Raw genomic sequence first — 20,198 nt, forward strand, 5'->3', positions numbered from 1 at the left:
TGCTATAGACGCCAAGTTTTTTCTTGGGAGCAGTCACTTAGTGCGCCAGACCAAGTCTGGGAGCAGCACTATAGAACACGCCAGAAATTTTCTGGGAGCAGTGTAAAAACGCACGCCAGAGAACCCTTGGGAGCAGTGTTAAAGGTAAAGCGTCTGAAAGAAGTCACAGGGACCGAGCCTAGGCAGAAGTGTGTGTGAGTGAGTGACTGTGAGAGTGAGTGCTCGAAGTAGATTTGACTGAAGCATCGCACTGGTGGAAACCTGACGGTGATAACACAAGCCAGTGGTCTGGTGAAGTAGGTCAATTTACCTCTCGAGATTAAGGTCATAAGTTCATAACACAACGCAGACCCAATATGGGAAACAGTGAATCTTCAGTCGCCTTAGAGGGCGATGTGAAGTACATGAATCAGAGGAATCCGGATAACGTCAAGTTTCTGGAAAAATGGGTCCCCAAATATGGGGTGACAGGGAAGTTGAAGGTAGATGAGTGGCAGACAGTAGTAGATAAGCTGGAAGCAAGTGTAAGTGGTAAGACTGGTAAGAAGGCAGATAAGAAAAAGAAGGAGCTGGAGTGTGCGCACAGGTGGTTAGAGGAGTCTAAGATTCGCAGGGATAATATTAGAAAGTCTAAAGAAAGAAAGAAGGGCGAAGAGGCTGCTATGGCAGCTTTTGTAAGACCTGGTGATAACGAGACCGGTGCCGTCTACCCAAGGAGACGGGACCAACCTGTTCAGCCCGCACCAGGCCCCTCGGGTGGAGCTGCTTCGGCCACCCAGGGTACTCCCAGAAGAGGCAGCCTACCACCTACTCTGACCCCGACCTCGTCCCCGCTTGCATCTCTTACTGCTCCACCAGTAACAGATTCACTTAAACCAGGCCCGGAAGCCCCGTTATATCCGGTGCTGCCACCTGCATATGACTTAAGACCTTCAGATAGTGTGCGCCCACCAGCCAGATACACAGAGACTTTCCCCATGATTCAGGTTGCTAATCCTAATCCTGAGACAGCTGACAGACACATGTATGTGTTCAGACCATGGACTCTTGAAGAAGCTGCCAAAGCAGTAGCAGGTGTGACTCCTCCTCGTGAGAATCCTGATGACTGGGTCCAGGACATAACTGACATTATACATTCCTACAGACTGAATGCTCACGAGGCAGGAGAAGCTATGATGTCCTCTTTGGGGAAAGACTGGGGCAGAGTGAGAGGAGATTATACAGGCAGAGATGCGGTAGGAGCAGTTAGCCCCTACCCAGCAGATGGTGACATAACTGGAGCCTATAAAACTCAGTTAGATGCACTTTTTGACCGTGTGCGTGTTGCCTTTAAGAAAATGGCTTATTACAGCCACCTTGCAGCTGTAAAACAGAAGCCAAATGAAGAAGTGGATGATTTCCGCATACAGTTTGAGAAAGAATTTAAAATACACAGAGGCATTCTCTATCAAATCAAATCAAATCAAACTTTATTTATATAGCACCTTTCATACATAAAAATAGCAACTCAATGTGCTTTACAGATGGTAAAATCCCCCAGAACCCCAACCCAATAGCAGCAAGCCCCAACCCCCCTTCCCATCAAACACACACACACATCACAGAGGGTAAAAGCAAGTTAAAAGGACCAAGGAAAGCCTGTCGTAAATTCTGGGGTCTAGTGGTGTGGGGAAACACTGAGATAAAACACTGTAAAACCAAATCTAAAACAATCTAAAAACCAACCTGGGTATAAAAGTAATAGTAATATTGCTAAGACCCATAAAATAAGAGAACCCGTGAAATAAGAGAATTAATAATATAAATAGAAGCTGAATACAGCCTGTGTGTTAAGAATAAAGAAATGAATAAATACAATAGTAATAATAAAAGTAATGATTAAAATGCTTAACTAAAAAGGTGGGTCTTGAGTCTGTTTTTAAAAATATCCACACTAGGTGCTCCCCTCACGTCCTCAGGCAGACAATTCCACATACTAGGGCCGTAGAAATAAAAGGAGGACTCGCCATGGGTTTTTGTTTTTTGATATGATACTGACGAAAAAGGCCCGTATCAGCAACAGCTTAAAACAGCCCTGTTGGACAAGATGACGTGTCAACAGGAAACAGGTTTGCAGATGCAACTGCGAAGCAAGCAGCAGCAAGGCAATTTGGGGTCAATGATCTCTACTCTGCTAAGGAGCAGCAGGGGGTCTTTATTGACCACACGGTGCTGGGTGACATGCAGGAAGCAGAGTCTAAGACAGAGAAACAACTCTGGCTTACTAAAGGAGCAGCTACAAGTCAGAGAACACGACTTTATGAACTTAATGGTAAACCTGTTCTCCCAAAATCTTTATTTAAAGCAGCAGCATTGGTGACACATGGTGTATGTCATGTGTCAACAGGGGGGATGAGTGACATTATAGAGAAGCAGTTCACAGCCTTTGGATTAAAATCTTACTTAAAAAACTTCTGTAAATCCTGCGTGATCTGTATTAAACATAACCCACAAGGCAACATGAGACCACAGAGGGGCAGGTTCCCTGAACCAAAATATCCTTTTCAGACACTCCACATGGACTTTATTGAACTAAACCAGAGCGGACCACATAAATACTGTCTGGTAATGATTGATGCTTATTCTAAATGGGTTGAAATAGTCCCAGCTAAACATGCTGATGCACTGACTGTGGCAAAAGCAATTTGTAAACACATTATACCTAACCATGGTATTCCAGAAATAATCTATAGTGACAATGGACCACACTTTGTGAACAAACTAATCTCAGATATGGCAGAACACCTCAAAATGACTTTGAAAAATCACTGCGCATACCATCCTCAAAGTGCCGGATTAATAGAACGGACAAACGGGACAGTTAAATCCAGACTGAAAAAGTGTATGGAAGAAACTAAAAAGCCCTGGCCAGAATGTTTGGATTTAGTAAAGCTATACATGAGAATAACCCCTTCTGACAAAGGATTAACTCCTTTTGAGATCATTCATGGCAGACCTTACAGACTACCAGTGTTTTCTAAAGACTTACAGCATGCTAATGATGAAAACACTTTAGCAGACTACATGAGGAAAGTTCTGCAGCAAAAAGATGTAATCAATGCAAGTTTATTGCCCTCCGATTATATTTCCCTACAGGACGTTCCTGAGCTGGTGAAACCAGGAGACTGGGTCTTCATTAAAGTCATCAAGCGCAAAACCTGGTCCAGCCCACGGTGGGAGGGGCCCTACCAAGTGCTGCTGACAACGCCTACAGCAGTCAAGATAGCGGAAAGACCCAGCTGGATACATCTCAGTCACTGCAAACTTCTGAGTGCAAAGTAAGGCTGCTGTGAGTGGGGGAAGGAGGGCTGTGATTAAAACCCACAGCCTCTGGCTACAAATGGGGATTATCTTTTAGTGATAATTCGTATCAACGCCAGTGAAGAAACCAACGGATCCCATTTCACCTTAAGCAGCACCTTTAACTCAGAAACCAGCACAAATGGAGGATCTGGAGCAGAGACGTAGACCAAGGCGTCACTGCTGCTGGACCTACGCGTGCGCTGTGACTGTAGCATGTCTCACCACCTTGTCCTTTGCATTATTCTTGCTGTGGCCAACAATCTACAGATGGTTCTACCCTGCACCGCTACCAGAAACAATGATCAAGAGGTATGTGCACCATCCTGCACACCTGTGGAAAGACCATAACCCCTTGGAGCTACAGGACGTCAACCTCTGGTATGCGTGTGCCAAAATGTTGGCCGCCTTGAAGAACCAGACCGACTGCTATGTTTGCTCAGTCATACCAAAGTCATCCAGCCAACCTGACCTTTATGCACGAGCCATGACCTACTGTGGTGCCATATGTTTTGCTTATCTCACAAGCAGAGGGTACAACCCGTACCGTTTCGGGGGATGTGACTGCCGCAAAACACAGTTTAACATCTCTCACCTCAATATCTTTATGGCCCGCAGAGGCCGCCTTCCTCAGGGTGACCTACCACCTGTTGTACCTATATTCCTGATGAAGTTAATGGAGATGTGGCGCAGGCAATGGCTGGCCTGCAGAATCTCAGGGACAGTATGGCTGCAGATCGTGCGCCACCCCCTGAGTGGGGTTTCTGGTCATGGCTTACTAGTGGACCATGGTGGACTGTGATATTAAGAGTGTGTGCTCCATTCCTATCAGTATTGATTCTGTTTTGCATTCTGATTTCTTGTGTGATTCCATGTCTTAAATCCATGATTTCTCGAGCAATTTCACATGCTTATGCGCAACAACTTATGTTGTCACGGGAGTATGCTCCACTCCCAGTTGATGCTACAGACATAGGTCTGTAATGTTCACTGTTATGATGCCTCTGTCAGGGGGTGGTGTATGGAGCCAAGGAGTGAAGCGAATGGAGAATGATAAAGAACAGTTTATTGAATGTGCTGAAGAGATGCAGGGTTCGCTGGACGGACGGACTGGAGCGGGCAGACTGGACTTTCCGGGATGCAGGTGAAGTGCGGACAGGTTCTTGGGAGAGAGATGTCAACAGGTTAGTCTCAGTTTTACACAACAGAATCAGACAACGTACACGACTGGTTACCACGATGAGTAGTATAATCCAGCGATGACTGGATGTCTGTGTGGTGGTTATATGGAGGTGAGGTGATGATCTGATGTCTTCCAGCTGCGCCGTCCTAATCGCGGTGACAATAGGCAGTCCAAATATGGGCAACAGGAAGCACTGATTGCAGATTCGCACGGGCCGTGACAGTGCCCCCCCCTGTATTGAAAATGTGAAGACAAGTGATACAGTCTGATGCTTTGAAAAGTGGACTTCGTTTTATATTTGCATTTCTTCACATATTTTTGATTTATGTTTTGATTTATGTTTAGTTTATGCTTGGAATTGATAACTTTAAATGTCAAACAGGAGGGAAATGTTAGAGTAAGCAAAGTTGACAGTTTAAAGTTAACAGTTTAAACTTTCTCCCTTAAGGATGGGTAATGATTTGTGGTCTCACCCATCCTGCAGAGGACAGGATGTGGTGGTCACAGCTCTGTGTGATAAGGGTCATAAAGTGTTGTATGCTAATGTGTTTCCCTGTTTGAAGTTTGCGAGAACTTTGCTTGCTCTACTGAAGTGTGATAGCTGCTCAATAAAAAGGGTGTACTGGGGTTGAGACTTCGGAGTTGACACCAGACACTCTCTGAGTGCTGAACCACAGTCTCTCCCCATCGCGATGAAGCTGACTTCACTCTGAGTTCTTGGTGTCTTATTCTATGATGGAAAAATACCCATCAATTACTTCAGCTGACGCTTCTGCAAGCAGACTTCAGCCATTTTCAGCCATGTTGAACTATCTTAAGCACATTTCAGTTCAACTTTACACCATTTTAACTACATTTAAACACCAATTTGAGCTTTAAATCCTTCCAACTATTGACTTGGGCTTCATATATACTTCTTCAACAACCATATTTCAGCCCTTTTCAGCCATCTTCAGCAATCTTAAGCACATTTCAGTTCACCTTTTCCGCCTTTCAGCAGGTTTTCACTCCAGTTTGAGCTTTAAGTTCTTCGACTTTTCACTTCAGCTTAATAAATACTTCTTCAAAAAAGACATTTCAGCCTTTTTTGACCTTCTTTGACCATCTTTGAGCGTTTCGGTCCGATCATTCAGCGTGGCAGCATTCACACTTGCTGTTATGCTAATAACAGCCTTTTCTAGTTACATGTCATTTCATTGACTTCATGCATGTACATTATATTGTAAATTGTAAAGGAACTGACATCTTAGGGAAATAAAACTGTTTTATTTCTAAATCAGTTAATATTGGTGATTAAATGTAAAACTGGAAACAAAGTGCAAACAGTGAGAAACACTTCCCCAGTCAGTGGTGGGAGGCCCAGATCCTGGAGGCTTTGACGCTGAGCACATTGCACAATTGTTTTCCATGTCAAACACTCCAAGAAAAGGATGGAGGACAGAGGAGACGTGGATGCAGCAAAAGTAGAAATGAGAAGAAGATTGTATTTACCTGCTCTCTACATTTATTCCTCTGCCTGTTTGGGCCACTATCTGCCCTGTGCTGTTTTATGTGTCTACCTACCACCCTGTCTAGAAGCTTCTTTCTTCAATAAAACACATTTAAACTGCTGCCTGTTCAGTCTCCATTCATTTCCTTCACAGCGCTTTCTAGAAATAAATGCTGTCTGTATTGCAGGAGGAAAAACCTGCTTTTTAGAATCTGGACCAGCTCTGGTGATCTGGTTTACCTGATGTAAACAATATTAACAACGACTGTAAACCTGATTCACTGAGGATGGAAAGTGCAAACGTTCTCCTCTCATCAGCATCTTCTTTCTAGATGTGTCAAAGGTCATAGCCGGTGATGCAGGAAAGGCTTCCATCATCGCCCTCGCCATCTACACCAACACACAGTCTGAAAAGTCATCAGTCACACACTTTTCCCAACAAACGTTTCCACTTTGACTTCATGTATTATTTACTTTAAATCTGTATACATAGTATTATTCTTCCTTCTATTTGTCCAGAGGTAATTAATACAATATGTTTAATGTACATTACACACTACATGGGCTTTTTCAGCCAGCAGACAGCCTTCAGTACCGTTCACATAAATCCCCCCAAAACTGAAGTATAAATGTAGAATTAGGACCTCACTGCCTGATGTTCTTTTTTACCATCGCTGCCATGTGCTGTCACACCATTAATTCAGGTGTATCGTCTGTTCTGATGTTTGTTTTAGAAGCATGCGCTCAACATAATAAGAACACGGCGTTTTATTGGCTCTCTGGGGACGTATGTATCTAGTAATATTTGATTCTTTCAGAAAAAGACACTGAAATCAAAGGTGGACAGTTAGTCCCACATGCACACAGTGAACTTTGTACACAGTCATGCAGACAGAAATATACCGTGGTGACTATGAGCCCACAGCTACTGTCATCTTGTTGAACTGGATGCTGGATGGTTGCTCCTCCCCCACTCCTCCTCGCCATAGCAGCTTCTCCTCATCTTCAACTTTTCCCTTTTAAAATATCTGCTGTATTAGTCTCCACTGCATCCTATCAGTATGCAGCTGGAATATCATCTAAGTCAGGGTTATTCAATTAAAAGTCACTGAGGTCCAGTTATTAAAATTTCTGCCAACTAAAAGGTCCGAACTGATGTCCTGCTTGTGTCTAATAGCCCTCCCCTATGTCCACATTTTCATATGGTTTCAACAATTTTTATCATCAATTTACAATGCAGGAAATATTTAATTGAGTGCATAGCTCTTTTTACCATAAATAAAAGTAGTCCAAGGCAAATAAATTTAAGGCCTTTATTTCAGATGAAAGAAAAGAGAAACCTCAGAATAAAATAAAAATTAATAATAAAAAACAGAGCTGAGTAACCCTTTTTGCTCTTAAATTAAATAGGTTTTAACAACTGAAGCCCTACACTTCAATTAAAAAATCTTTAGAAAACAATAAATAAAAAGTGGCTCTTTTAGGGAAAAAACAAGTGCAACAGACCATTAACTATACATTTTCTCTTCTTTTTTCAAAGATTTCCCAGCCTAAAAACAAAAAAGTGAAGGCCTTCTTTTCAAGTAAAAGTCAACATCTTCAGCAAACAATAAATAAAAAGTGGAGAAAAAATGCAAACAGAGCTTTGAACACTACACAGCTCTTTTTTTTTTTATTTTTTTTTTTTTACTTTTCTTAATGAGAGAAATGGGCATGTGACTGCCCTGCCAGTAATTTAAATCTTGGCTGGAATGGAGTCAGTGCCATTCTCATGCAGACATGTAGGTGTTCATTGGTGAGTCTAGAACGGTACTTGTTTTTGATAATGTTCATAGTGGAAAAAGCTGACTCACAGCTGTAAGTCTATCCAAACATAGTCAAGGTGTGCAGTGCTACTTTGGTTAGACTGGGAAATGCACTCTCAGACAGTCTGCAGCCAGAAAGAGACAGGGTCAGTTGCCTCAAAATGCTCTCTTAATGCAACATTTCCTTGCAGATCAATGAGCTCAAGCTGTAGAGGTCCTGCATGTGCCCACTTGAATGTCTGTGTCACCTCCTTTGAAAATCCTCTGACTTCTCTGATGAGGAAAGGCTTCTGGATTAGCAGAAGGAGCTGTTGCCCAAGGCAGAGGCTGTTGAATCGTTTACTGAAGTTTTCAATCAACTTGTTTATGAAGTCAACATAGGGAGAAACATCTCTCTCATTCTGAATCTGTTCATGCAGTTTTGGGAAGTGTTCACACTCTCCTTCCAGATCTTCTTTGAAAATGTCCAACTTCCTCTGGAAAGAGCGAACTGCAGTCATCAAATCAGCAACTGAATTGTTCTGGCCCTGCAGCTTTAAATTGAGTTCATTAAGATGTGATGTAATGTCAACCAAAAAAGCAACCATATCCATCTTGTGCTCATCTTGCAGAAAAAGCAAAAACTGTGTTGCTCTCTGACTCTTGACCTGCTCTAAGAAAGCTGTAATTTCTTTTCGAACAGACCAGAAATGTCCCAGTGCATTGCCTTTACTCAGCCACCTCACATTGTTGTGCACTAGTAGGTCATTGGCATTTGCCTCAACATCTTCCAGGAATTCTCTCAGGAGGCGATGCTGAAGAGATGAGGATGCCCTAAGGAAGTTGATGAGTTTCATCACTCTATTCATTACTTCAGCAAAATGTTCTGAAAGAGTAGCACACAGAACAGTCTGATGGATGAGACAGTGGTAAGCAATAAGATCTGGATTGTCCTCTTTCATCCGGGACACAGCCCCCCTCTCTTTTCCCACCATGGCAGGGTGGGAATCTGTGGTTACAGAGACAACCCGCTTCAGATCTATGCCCCTCTTACTCAGCATCTCTTTTATTGCTGCATAGATGTCCTCTCCTCTTGTGTGTGTTAATAGTAGCATTACACCCAACAGGTCCTCACAGAGCTCCTTCCTATCTTTGTGAAAAAATCTTACATACACCAAAAGCTGGGCATTATCAGCAACATCTGTAGACTCATCAATAGCCAAAGACAAGGTGCACTCTGAATAGCCACATCGAGCTGTGCCAGTACATCATCTGCTAATATTTCTGATTTTCTGGTTACTGTTGAAGCTGACATCGGGATTTGTTTGATTTTTTCACATATTTCATCTTTTTGTTTTCCGTCAACTAATGTGTCAACAACCACGTTTAAGCACTCCTTGACAACTGTCCCATCACTAAACGTTTCTTTATGTTGTCCCAAAATCCACCTTACCTTTAGAGAGCAAACGTTTGCACGTTGCTGGGCTGTAATTGGATGGGTGATAAGTCTCGTGGATCGGTCATACTGGGCCTGCAGTTCAGTTATTTTGCGTGCTCTCGGACTTCAGGGGATAACTTTGCTCAAAGGAGCTGTGTTTTATGCCACGTTTTGGGAGCATATGAGGCGCACTGGGTTTGAACTGCTGGGTGGAAGAATGAACATATACTTCTCCGTCCATTCATCTTTAAAAGAACGGTTTTCTCCATCAACCTTCCATCTTTTGGAGCAAGCCATGCTGTCATCCCCTCTTCGTCTCTCTCTTTCTGATTCTCCCGACGCGCAGCGTAGACAAACGATTTGATTGGTTCAACTGAGTGAAGCTATTGTCGTAATAACAGCAGTACCAGCGCATGTTGTGTGTCTCTGCGACCGTCAGAAAAAAAGTGCACCATGAAAATGACCTATGGTTGTAAATTTATCAGAGATTGTTCACGGGTCCGGACAGATCCATGATCGGTCCGGATCTGGACCGAGGTCCACCATTTGGTGATGCCTGATCTAGTTTATCTTGTTTTCTGGGATATCTCATTTAGTATATGGTATATAGGTACTGATGGTGTGACTGGGAGGTGTAGGAACAAAGAGCTAAAACCAGCCAGCAAACAAAGTGCTTCACTGGTCTGGGTTTGGAAACTTGTCTGCATCCATTTTTCCTCCAACACAAAGCTTTAAATACAAATCAGACATGTTTAAATGCTTTTATTTTTGGGATATTTACCTCTTTTTAGCCAAATCAATCATCATTTTTACTGAGACGTGATATCTAATGTGTCGACTCTTTTTGCTGCCTCCTCAGATGAATCAGATGCTGGATCCACCAAAAACACTCATCTTATGGCAGGAAATATATACTAGAAAAAACCTTTTATAAAGCACATAATAAGATTCAGAACAACTTTATAAATCATATAAACAGAGTTAATATAAAGTGATGTTTGCAGAAAGTATCAGTGAGCAGCAGCTTCCAGTGGCTCTGTCAGTGTTTACAAAGGACAGAATGGCCTGGTAGTCGTCACAGCTGATCTGGAACAGGAAGAAAAAGAGATTCAAAAGAAATGTAGAATTAAAATCCTCTAAAATTACAAGTGAAACATAGAAAAGACAAAGTCCTCTAACAGAAAGTGTGTACATGGAAGTCAGCCGTTTCACTGTCTAAATATTTTCTCCTGTACAAGGTGTGTGGAGGTAAAATGCATGAAAAGCAACTTTACCTTGGAGAGGCCGTGTCCACTGAGCTCAGCGCGTTTCACCCAAAGTTTTCCACCTGCTGTGTAATGATGAAGGATGGAAATGTTCTTTCCAACGCTGGACTGGTTGGCAGAAAGCTGAAAGAGGCTCAATAACCTGAAGCAGAGGATTGAGATCAAGATAGAAAACAACACAGATTAAATGCTGTTTGAGAAACATTCCAGCAATAAGACGCTGGACTAAACTGAGGTATCTGCAGATGTTGAACCTCACTGTGTCTTTGTTTGGGCCTGTTAGCCACTGGTGAGGTCGCAGTGAGCGCAGCTCGCTATGGCGGATCACAGAAATGTTCCCTCTTACATGGAGGGAGCTCAGCAACAACAACGTCTGTGTCCTTCCTTCTCCACAGTGATGTCAGCTGCAAAAGCCAAGCAGCACCTTGTTCACTCATCAATCCATCAATAAATAATCATTAAAAATAAGCTGCACAAAGTTTAAGATAAATGAGAGTAAAATAGATGGAATGAATGTGTGGAAATGCTTTAGAATTACTGCTCTAACAATCACTGCTTTGTCATGGAAAAAAGAGTTTGATCACATTGTGAATATATCATGAAATTCACACCGTTCAGTCCCAACATTCAGAAAAGCTGCACAATTTAATGTCACACAGTATCTCTGCCATGAACAGCACTTTTACTAAGTTATTGTTTCCTCATTTTTCCTTCACACTTCAAAATGTTTCATTTCAGATTCTAGTTGTGATTGAAGCTGCAGTGCATGCTGGTTTGTACTAGAGGACATTTTACTGGAAACTATTCTGCTTTTCTAACATGTTATCACGGCTGAATAAAACACTTTTCAGTATCATCACTTTACATTGTCCAAGTGGAACTCCTGCTGTGAGTGAGCAGTGTGGAACATAAAGACACTTCTGAGGATAATTCCTACCTGCTGGTCTTGATGATGACTCATTTTCTTTGTGGCTGTCGTGCTGTTAGTTGACGTAGGTGATAGAAGTTTCTCTCTACATGCTCTTTCTATTTGGTTGAGCGATGGCTTCACAAGGTGAACAGGAAGGTGCTGATTTTTCACTTCTGTCTTGTGGTGCTCGTCTTTCACTGTGGACGCTATTATGTCTGCACACAGTCGCAAGGGGAAGCTGAATCTCCCAGAGCTTCTGGCTGGAACAGCAACAGACTGCAGCTTGTGTTCCTTACTTTGCGTAGGATGCTCCAGATCAGGTTTTTAAATCTTTTCTTGCTTTGGACAACGCTGCTGGAGATGGATGGTTTTGTGACACGTGGCCCAACTGCATGAATGATCTTTTTACAAGGTAGATTAGCAGCAGTGGTTACAGCTGCCTCTCCAGTTTTTAATGTCCCATACTTCCGGACATGGAGTTTGCTCTCTGCTTCCATCAGTGGCCTCCAGCTTTGGTCAGAGCTAGAGCAAGGCCGCCATGATGCTGCAGCTTTTCATTGGCAGCATTGACAACACCATCAACAACAAAGCTTGTTCAGTCTGCCTTCCATACACAGGTTTTCCTGCTTTGAGACAGTTCAGCTGACAACTTCTTCACGTTATCTGGCCTCCTTTTTGCTGCTGATGAATCAGGATGTAAACGTCCATCACTTTGTAGCATCAGGGATGGTGCAACGTCTCCTGAAGCCACACTGGACATTCTCACCATGTCAGCTGCATCTGCATCAAACTGTACACATGTTATATATTAGCTTAGACTGAATGTCATGTACTCTAGTAGACTCTCACTATATTACCATTTATGCATCGTCACAGTTGTGTCTCCCCTGGATTAATATCGTAAAAATATCATGACTCATCAAACTTTATAAAGTGAACTCAGGCTTTCTGTTAAGACACTGACAAATAGCTAAATATAGATTGTACTTTGGTAAACTGCACAGTACATCTTCATGTTCCTTAGACTATGTTTTATTTAGCTGTGATAACTAGTATTACTAAACTCACCGTGATGACACGTGTTCTGGAGAGGGTTTCTGTTCCTGTCCGTCAGTGACCACAGATGTTGGGTAGTTGGGGAAACAAGCTGTGAACATGAAGAATCCCATGAAATGCTGATATCACCCCGTTCTAACTGAAGTACACAGAAACATTGACTCATGTTATTAACACACATGTTGTCGCTGCCGTACCTTGTAGCAGTCATCGCAAACAACGTCTGATAACTGGTCATGTGACTGGTTATCAGCTTTGTAAATCAAACCAGGATTAATAAAGCCCAGTCTATCTACAAGCACGTTCACATAGAAGGGGGTGTTTGCAGCAGACGACCAACACAAACATGAACAAGTCTGATGTCAACAGAGCAGCACGTTTGCTAAAGAACAAGAAAACTAGAACATCTGATAATATGATGGATTGAAACACATAATCCATCTAAAAGCAACATACAGCAGCAGCAGCTGCACAAGCAGGAAGTACAGTTGGACTAAAACATGTGACTGTAGACATACAGTATGTATACATACGTCAATAGTTTTATAATATCATCGTCCATCATCAGGGTCCAAGAACATCTTTAAATAATTGTATTCCAGCAAATATAAACTATATTGCAACGTGAGCATGGATCCTGTCTCTGGGACTCTGGACAAAAGACACAAGGAAGAAATGAGCTTAATCCACGATCTCTATCCTTGATATGAAACACTGGGAAAGCCAAAGGGCTTAAACTATCTCTGAACCACAGCTGTAGTCAGCAACATAAAATAGTTAAAGCAGAAGTTACCACATGGAGCAGAAATCTTCATCTGGAATAACTTCTTTTTTCCATGTAAAGCAAAATACATGTAAGATCAGCTGTGATGTGTCAGACTGTGGGGAAGGCTTGCTGTGGCCATTTCTTGGTTTTCCATGTTCCTCAGACAGGACGTGTGTTGACTGAGATGTGAGGGAAGGCATGTCCTGAATAAACACAACAGCTGGAGACAGAAAAATATTCCAGCAGGAAAAGTTTTAAAAAGCATCAAAAGATCTTCACAATATAACGTTGCTTCTGTGCAGGAATTCTGTGTTTCTAAAAGCAGAATAAAAACTAGTCAGTAGAAAGAAAATGAGCTTTTATTGTCCAGGCTGACAGACTACAACCTTAAACAATAAAGTGAGATGTGGTGTGCTGTGGAAATCATTGTGAAGCTCTCAGTCGTCTTTATGTTCTTCTGTGTGGAGAAACGTGGACAGCGGTAGACTGAGAATCCCTTTTTGTCTGTGATTATATCAGCACATAGCACGTTAATCCCAACACATGCTGATTATTAACATCATGTCACCTTTACCTTCGGCCCTTTGGTCTCCTCAGAAAGAAAAGGCTTTGTGATGGATGGAACATGTACACCTCTCCTCCTCTGTGTCTTCTGTTTCCAGCGTTCCACATCCACCCTGTGGGTCTGGATTACAACACACAGAGAGCAGCAGCTAGTTGCTATGAATGGAACATCGGGCATATCCAGCTTTTATCTTTGGATTAGATGATGATCGTTCAACAAAGAACAGTGATGACACAACAAGGAAATAACACGACGTAAACACTCAGCTTGATATCAGACTCATATCCTGTCCACCAAATAATAAAGATCACATTAAAATATTTTCATCATATTTTTATTTTTATTTCCATCTTTGAGGATTTAATTTTATGATTAAACTTTCTGCTCCTTTATTTATTTCCATTAGTTGCTTCAGACAGTTTTTACTTCATTTATTAGAGAATTTCTTGATGTTTTCAGGCTTTGAGTCTTTAACTTGTGAAATGTGAGATTTAAAAGATCCAGATTTAATGAGATGAAGTCAAACTCAGACCTTCTGCAGCTGCTCCTCTTCATCATTCAGAGCAGGTGGATGGAGCTGGAGGTCTGGACCACAGGGATGGATGGGGACTCACCTCTCTGGGGAACAGGGAAGCATCTGGGCGGTCCTCTGCCTTCAGGTTCAGGTCAGAACTGGACAGAACCGAGGCGCTGCTGGTGCTTCTGGGCCAGCCGGCTACACATCTGTGAAACTGATCCAGAATCAATGACTGTGTCCTCATCAATGAATGTGCTGGACAACAGTTTTCTCCATGAAAGAAGAAGAAGTCCAGTATGACGGATGCTGGTCCTGGTTTCATTATTCTGACTTCAGTAACAAGTTTTGGAGGCGACTTCATTAAATACAATAAAACACATTGACAGTGAAAACTAACAGGATTAAAGAAGAAACCAGTTCAAACTGGTGTAAAAGTGGCATTAAAAGGTGAAATGATGAGCGGTGGTGGCTGCTGGACTTGTTCAGGATGGGTCCTGCAGAGCCAATGAAAGATTGTTTGTAGATGTTCTTACGGGCCAGAGGAGCTTTCTAGCGTGGGCCTGATGGCAGCAGCTGGAAGGAGGGATGAAGAGGGTGTGATGGTCCTCTGTGATCTGGGAGGTTTTCCTGATCACAGAGAGCTGCTGCAGCTCAGAAAGAGCTGTTTGTGCTGAGCATCATTTTGCTGGCCTGACTGAGGAAAGCAGAGAGTTTGCTTTTGTGTTTGATGGACAGGAAGCCGTAGCAGGATGAAATATTGAAGATTTCCTCAGCAGGTGGAGCCTTTTTCTGCTTTCTTCCAATCAGAGTCTGCGTGGTGACTAAAAGACCGGCAGGAGTCCGTCTCTGTTCCCACATATTTAAAAATGCCTCCCTGTTCAGTGGCTTGACTCTGGATACTAAGGAGGGTAAAAACCTCTCTCTGCCCCCACAGCACAACTCCTTGGTCTTTGTAGGATTTAGCTCCAGGAAATCTTGGCTGAAAGTCTGAAGCAAATCACTGCCTGCCTGCTGAGAGCTGGTCAGTGCAGTCTGGTCTGTCAGCTGAGCCACCAGGACCACGTCATCAGCTGATTTACAAAGAGTCCTTCCTCCTCCGTCAAAGCTGATGTTATCTGTGTCCACAGGGAGCAGGATGGGAGATGTTTCTCAGGAAGAGTGGTCTGCATCAGCAGCTTTCTATCCAGTCCTGCAGCTTTTTATTGGCCCAACACACAAACTCATCAGCTGCTGTTTTCTGTCCCTCAAAGTCTCTGATGGATTTCTTCAGGTTCTCCTCTGTTACCTCAGCCAGACTCTGTGCTGCCAGAACATCCATTCCCTGTGTCTGCAGGTCCTTGGAGAGCAGAGACGTGTCCTCAGAGATGTGAAGGAATGGTTGAGCAGTGGGGCTTTATTTCTATCACACATGTTACACACACTGTAAAATGTTACATTGGCTTTAATTAAATAGATTTAGTGGACAGAACTTCATTTTAATCTGGTTATTAATTCTAATCTGAAATGAGTCGTATGAACTTTGGATTGAAAAAGGTTCAATAAATGAACTTAAGTTGAATCAGTGGAAATAAGATGAGTTCATGAAAAATGGTGATGACTTCTGTTAACAAATGAATTCATTTCATGTAACTTTAGGAACTTAGTTGAAACCAGCCTGAGTTTTTTAAAGACCTTTATTCTATTTTATTCAGTTTTATTATATTTATTTGGTTGATCAATAATTCAAACGACACAAACAGGTTTCTAATGATTTCAGAGGTAAAAGAAGAGAAATAAACTCTGACGTCATGTCCAGTTTCTCTTCTTTACTTTTCTTTTATCTTCTTGTTTCTGGCTGTTGTGATGAATAAAAAGTGATTTAGGAATAATAACATGTAAATAAATCAATAAATCATCTCATGTCACCCTTGATGATCTCCTGCTTCAAACGTGAGGAATCCAGACAGGAAAACATGTTCTGGTCTCCATATTGAGCTCATTTCAGCAATAATCCACCTTCCAGCTTAGTTTCAGTTTCTAGAAACATGTTGTAGACATAAAAAGACGGTTTAGCTGTTAGAATGATGACTGATGAGGAAAATGAAGGATTTCTAATGAATGCTGGGAGCTGGTGTGACTGCTCTCCAGGTGCTGCTGGGATTAAAACCAGACAGGTAGCTGCTGCAGAGCTCTGTGCTGGTGGAACATGAGTTTAACTCACAGCAAGTTCCTGCTGCAAAGCAACAACTACTTGGACTTCATCAGTTACTCTGATTAAGCTAACTTGGAGTCATCATCTGTGTTCAATAAAACCAGATTTTGTGAAGCTTCTCTTCTAATTTCGGTGGAATTGATCACATGAAGTTTCTTCCACACCCTCATGAACTTCCAGCAAACTCAGATTTATCAGCTTCATTTAACTTCTACAAGCTCACATCATCCCAGTTCATTAAAGTCATTCAAGGTAACAAAAAGTTCCATTTTTTGAGGCAACGAGTTTGTGAGTCACTGTTGATCTTCAGATCATTGATCACTTTGATCAGATCTGTGTCTGTGCTGTGATTGGATCTGAAACCTGATGCTACAAATCCTGAACTCTGTTCTTTAAAAGATCTTCATCCAGCTGTTAGAGACAGTTCCTCGTGTTTCACTGGGAATAGAGACTGAATACTGGTCTCCAGTTACTGATTCCAGATGGATGGAGCTGTGATTCCAGCACACCTGAGACATTCATGGACATTAATATGAACACATGACTGTTAGCATCAGTGTGGTTAACATCACTCATGACTTTCATTCTAATGATGATCCTGAAGTATCTGAACCACTGAAACACTTCATGTCATCTGGGTTCATCAAGCTGACATCATGCAGTTCATCTTCTGACCAGCAGAGGGAGACTATTAACACAGAATTAATGAGTCACCTGAGATGTTGGACTTTTACCTTTTAGAGTTTGAACTTTTGTTAGAAAATGAATCTACTGCTGCTCTTCCTACCTGTCCTGTCTCCATCTCAGGAAGAGTCTGGTTCATTCCAGGTAGCAGCTCACCTGTGTGTGTGGAGAGTCTTCGTCTTCATCTCTGAACAAACTGTAAGTCTGAACTTTCCTCTTTGTTTCTGGAATGTTTGGAGAACATGTTCACTTCTGATTTCAGCTCCAGCTTTGATCACTCTGCTGTTTGAAGACAAATCTACATGATGATCAGATTATTGATTAACTGGAATCAAACTACATGGTGATCAGTTGATGTTTATTGATAAGTTAAAGCTTCTTCATGATCAGCTGATCATTATTGATGTTTATGTTAATGATGATTTTTAACTGGATCAGCTGATGTTTTTGTTTCCTTCACAAACTGCATCATGTTTTTATTTTCTGGAATCAAACTGTCGTCTCCACCTTAAAGTCAGACTCAGCAGCTTCCTGCTGCTTCCTGTTCCACCTTTCAAAATAAACTCTAAAATATGATGAAAGTCAGTTAAACTGTCTGATTGTAGTCGGTGATGAAGCTGTGTGCAGGTTTAATGGAGCCGATAATCCACTGCTTTGACTAAATTTTAGAGGAGATATTTGACCTTTTTCTGCTGCACTTTGACTTCTAGTTTATTAATATATATTGTTATTATATCACTTCACTTTATTAATTAGTCCCTGGAGAGGTTAATCTGGTTTGAAGCAGACATGAACAATCATCCGTCACATTTTTAAACATCAGACATAAAAAGATAAAACATGAGAATTTATAAATTATGAGCAGCAAATTCAAACAGATGCACTAAGTGCTCAATCCACTCATCTAAAAACAAGGTAGATAATAAAAATAAGCAATAAATAAAGATGCAGAGTATCGGCAGCACAGAGCAGCTACCTCTTCGTCTCCGTGGTGTTTAGAACCCGGATGGAGAGGCACAGAGGAAAACCTGGATCTGTTTTAGTAGCTGGAGGAGCAGACAGGTGGAGACCAGAAGGAAGTAGCTGGTATTCATGGTTCAGAGGATGAGTTCAGTCTTCACTTTCTTCATCACCCTGATGTTTAAAACGTCATCCAGGCTGATGAATTTCACCCCATACTGTAGATGCTGTGTGCACAATTCTCCCCAGGGAGTCCTTTTCCTTGATGGAAGGTTTCCATAGCAACAAATGACTGAAAAGGAAATGACAGATTCAATATAAGCTCTATAAAACATTTTCATCAGGCTCCGATCTATCTGGAATTCAGCAAGTTTCCTCCAACAAAAAGAGGCGTAGCTGGTCTTTCTAGCAAAGCTTCACAGTTCATATCAAACTTAACTTATTATCAGTAATAGTGCCGAGATGTTTGTAGCTGGTCACCAGCTCAACTAGCTGGTTATTAATAACACTACACTGGGGAACTGGAGATGCTCGTCTAAAATCAGAGCAAACCTCCTTTGTTTTTGAGACATTGATGAGGAGGAAGGCTTCTTCACACCAGCATATAAAATCCTCCAGAACCTGGCCGTGGCCGTCTTCATCATCAGCATTCAGCAGGCGAACTAGACCTGAAACGTCTGCGTATTTTATAATGAAGCCGTCTGTGTGCTGCTAACACAATCAAAGTCACACTCAGCAGCTTCCTGCTGCTTCCTGCTCCACCTTTGAACATCGTTTCTGTTTGCTGACAGAAAATGTCCAACATTTCGTCCTGTTTCCTGATTTCAAATCTTCCATCTGATTTAGTTTCAGTCTCTTTTTCATGGTAACAAAAGGAGAAGAAATATTTCCACTTTTCATCTGCTTTATTAAAGGCCTCCCAGCAGCTGAGATCTAACATGGTGCTGCTGGTATTTCCTGGTAAAAAGGAAGAAAGTTTTTAGTCTGAAAACTAAACAGGAAGAATTCTTCTGATCTTTTTAACACTGAAGATGATCTGCTGCATCATGAATCAGCTGAAATGATTCAAATGTTCAGCTGACTGAAACTTCCAGTCAAAGTCAGGGAATAAAAATGTTGTTACTTCATCATCATCGTCATCGTTGTGTGTGCTGGTCTGCAGCTCCATCCCTCCATCTAGTGTCCTGATAGAAGTCCAGCAGCTGAAGGCAGCTTCCTCTTCCTCACTGCTGTCTGACTGCATCCATCTGACACTGATATGAAACAGAAACTCAGAGCCAATCAGAGGAGGAGCAGCTGATCTTCCTACAGCAGATGATGGAAAGGAGGATTTCACTTGATGTTCAGATGAATGATGTGTGTTTCCTCTGCAGGTGAAGGTAGAAAGTGTGTGTGAGCTGATGTGAATCCAGCATCATGGATCAGTGTGAGGACAGAATAGAATAGAATAGAATAGAATGCCTTTTATTGTCATTATACATATGTACAACGAGATTAAGCCATCCCCAGTGTCAGTGCAAAGAGAGCAGTATAGAAATAAATAATAAATAAAAGATCTAAGGTATAAAATATTTACAGAAATAAAACAGATGTGCACACTCTAGTTATTTGCAGATATAAGTATGATGTCTATGTCTTAAAAAAAAAAAAAAAAAAAAAAAAAAAAGAGAGGAGGGAGTCCCTCCCTCTAAAAGCACTCAGAGGTGAGATGTCCATCTCTAACTGTCCATGACTCTTCTCCATGTCACAGCTCAGAACTCACACCAAACATCTGGATTCACAGGAACAAACCTGGACCTGAAACCAGCCCTGAATCAGGACCTGAGCCCAGCTGTGTGTCCATGAAGAGTGACCGGTCATTGGATCGGTTTATTATGTTCAAAGCTGGAGTTTCCTCAGACCAACAGTCAGTATCTGTCAGCGTTCAGTGGAGGTTGGATCATATTTCAGATGAAAACCAGTTTCAGTTGAATCAGTTCTTGACGTCTCTGCTGAGACTAGTTTCTGCATCATGGTTGGAATTTAGTTTCTGATTTGTCTTCCAGATTCTT

At 41.9% G+C, this 20,198-nt stretch overlaps 2 long non-coding RNA genes and 1 pseudogene across 2 annotated transcripts in view; 1 reads left to right on the forward strand and 2 right to left on the reverse strand.

Moving 5' to 3' along the window:
- The window catches only part of LOC121646913, a 143,334-nt pseudogene that overhangs the window by 51,622 nt on the left and 71,514 nt on the right, over positions 1-20,198 (forward strand).
- The window catches only part of LOC121647012, a 34,097-nt gene continuing 24,449 nt past the window's right edge, over positions 10,551-20,198 (reverse strand). The window contains exons 2-3 of the long non-coding RNA XR_006011754.1: positions 10,758-10,902; positions 10,551-10,640 (exon numbers count right to left, since the gene is read on the reverse strand). This is a non-coding gene — a long non-coding RNA (uncharacterized LOC121647012). The remainder of the gene's footprint in view (positions 10,641-10,757; positions 10,903-20,198) is intronic.
- LOC121647026 lies at positions 12,150-13,093 on the reverse strand. Its single transcript, XR_006011767.1, has 3 exons — positions 12,998-13,093; positions 12,477-12,555; positions 12,150-12,198 (listed from the first exon to the last, which is right to left on the reverse strand). It is a non-coding gene; the product is annotated as an uncharacterized LOC121647026 (long non-coding RNA).

This window comes from Melanotaenia boesemani, chromosome 10 (assembly GCF_017639745.1).
Source record: "Melanotaenia boesemani isolate fMelBoe1 chromosome 10, fMelBoe1.pri, whole genome shotgun sequence".
Taxonomy (NCBI): Eukaryota; Metazoa; Chordata; class Actinopteri; order Atheriniformes; family Melanotaeniidae; genus Melanotaenia; species Melanotaenia boesemani.